The sequence below is a fragment of the Nansenia antarctica genome (assembly GCF_963989245.1).
Source record: "Nansenia antarctica genome assembly, chromosome: 10".
Lineage (NCBI taxonomy): Eukaryota > Metazoa > Chordata > Actinopteri > Argentiniformes > Microstomatidae > Nansenia > Nansenia antarctica.
Window position 1 is genome coordinate 15,612,589 of NC_137680.1, and position 2,668 is coordinate 15,615,256.

Genomic DNA, 2,668 nt, shown 5'->3' on the forward strand with positions numbered 1-2,668 from the left:
TCTGCAGTGTGGGGGCGACAGGCGGACCTGTCTGTCTGACTGACCCTCCTCTAATGAACCTGTCTGTCTGTCTTTCCCTCCTCTAATGGACCTGTCTGTCTGTCTGACACTCCTCTAATGGACCTGTCTGTCTGTCTGACCCTAATCTAATGAACCTGCTTGTCTGTCTGACCCTCCTCTAAAGGACATGTCTGTCTGTCTGACCCTCCTCTAATGGACCTGTCTGTCTGTCTGACCCTAATCTAATGAACCTGCTTGTCTGTCTGACCTTCCTCTAATGGACCTGTCTGTCTGTCTGACCCTCCTCTAATGGACCTGTCTGTCTGTCTGACCCTCCTCTAACGGACCTGTCTGTCTGTCTGACCCTCCTCTAATGGACCTGTCTGTCTGTCCGACCCTCCTCTAATGGACCTGTCTGTCTGATTATCTTCTAATGTGATGAGGCAGCGTGTCGATTCCAAAGCATATCGAAGCGCAGCCCACCACACACACACACACACACACACACACACACACACACATTTTTGCTGCTGCATTCCTTGGACACACCATTCCAAGTACACATGCTACGCTACAACACACATTTTCTCTGCCTTAAAATGATCAAGACAGTCCCCCCGGACACATTTTAATCATTTATTTCTGTCCACATAGAAACAAGTATACAGGGACACAAATACTGAAGGCACAGATGGGATGCATTCACAAACAGACATGGACAATGTCTTTCACATACAACGGGACAAGACTCACGGGTACAAGTAACACCGTCTCCGCCATATATGGCGGCTGCCAATAATCGCAGAGACAGAGCAATACTTGCTGAGCCTTTTTGCTTCTCCCTTGGACATTCCCAGTAGACGTAGTCCTCTGACAACCAATCTGTGCACATGTCCAAGACTGCCAAATATAAAGACTAATAGCGTACACCTATAGCCTAGCTCTGAGATGGTGTCTACAAGCTGCTGGTATTTCATGACCTTAGTCATGAAGGCTTCCTCTAGGCTTATATCAAAGGTGCATGCTACCTCTAATACAGACACCTCTCTGGACTCTTCATTAACAACAACAACATCTGGTGTGTTAGCAGACAACTGTGAAAAGTGACATTGGTCATTACAGAAATTGAACATGGATGCATTGACACAAGCATGTGTATACATTTTCACTGTAACTGGGAAGTGGAGTGATATGTCCTTTACTATAAGGCTCACAATTCTGTCATGACGTGCTATATACATTCCTTTGTAAACATAACAGCCATTCAAGATATGTGATAGTGTTTCTGTAACCTGTTCTGTGGTGTGGTGCAAGCAATGAGGAACCTGAGTGGAGGGAAACCAAATAGAGAGGTTGAGTCTGGTAGGAAGGACTTGTAATCTGGCCTTGGTTGTGAATATGACAATGTCCTCATCGAGTGCAGTGTTTTTTAGAAAAGAATGGGAAACAGAGTGATCAGCTGTGGGAAGACATGCCAGTTTTCCCTGGAGTTTCAGACCAGTCCAGTGTTGTTGTTGTTGATGTTGATGAAGGTCCATGAGAGTCTGTCTGGCCCCTCTAGATGTTAGCTGGTGGCTCTGTCCAGCAAAGGAGGCTGTTGCCCTGACCTGTGTGAGAGGGTCAGATATACAGTTCTCTGAGACCCGAACAGTCTCAGAGTCAGACCGCACCCACTCCAGGGACACCCCGGCTCGGACACAGAGGTCATTCAGGTCTGGCCAATCAGACCAAACTCCAAAACCAGCGGAATGAGTGTCCAATTTTCCGCTGGGTTTCCTCTTGAACCCAAGGAAGTGGGGCTCCGCCCCCCTGGCAACTGGGACCTTCCTTCTCCTCAGGTCCAGGAACATGGAGGAGCGGGCCAGCTCCCTGACGTCCTTGTCGTCGTTGTTAAGCATCCTGAGAAGATGGGAAATTCTCATGCTGGTGTAGATCCATTCTACATTGGGGACCCCTAGCCCTCCCTCCCATTGGGGATGAAAGATGATGTCACGGGTGCTGTGTGAATTGAGTCCAAGCCACCTGCGCACTACGCTCACAGTCTTGTTGTTCATTTCACACAGCACTTTCTGGGGGATGTGGACATTGGAGAAGAGGTCCCCCTCATTATAAAATGGTATCACTCCTTTTTAACTAACCGCACACAGCGGGTCAGTGTTAAAGGCACTCTTTCGGAACCCAGAACCATAAGCACTGGTGCTCCTCAGGGTATAGTCAGTTCCCCTGTGCTCTTTACTTTATACACAAACGAGTGCAGAAGCACCTACCCTAGCAACCGCATCATAACATTTTCGGATGACACTGCCATCCTTGCTTTAATAAAAAAGGGCAGTGACCTAAATGACTATTATTCTGAAATCCAGAGGTTTGTTAAATGGTGTGATGTTAACTGCCTGGTTTTAAATGTTAAGAAAACTGAGGAGATGGTGTTCGACCCCAGAGGTGTTGGGGACCACAGGCCTGTGGTCATCCACAATCAATCCATCTCTCAGGTCGCCTCCTACAAATATCTTGGGGTTTTCATTGATAACTCACTCACCTGGAGCACTCATGTAGACAGCCTGTGTAGCAGATTACAACAACGACTACACTTCCTACGCCGCCTTAGAGTTCATGGTGTTGACCCAAAATGTATGCTACTTTTCTACCAGTCTGTCTTAGAGAGTCT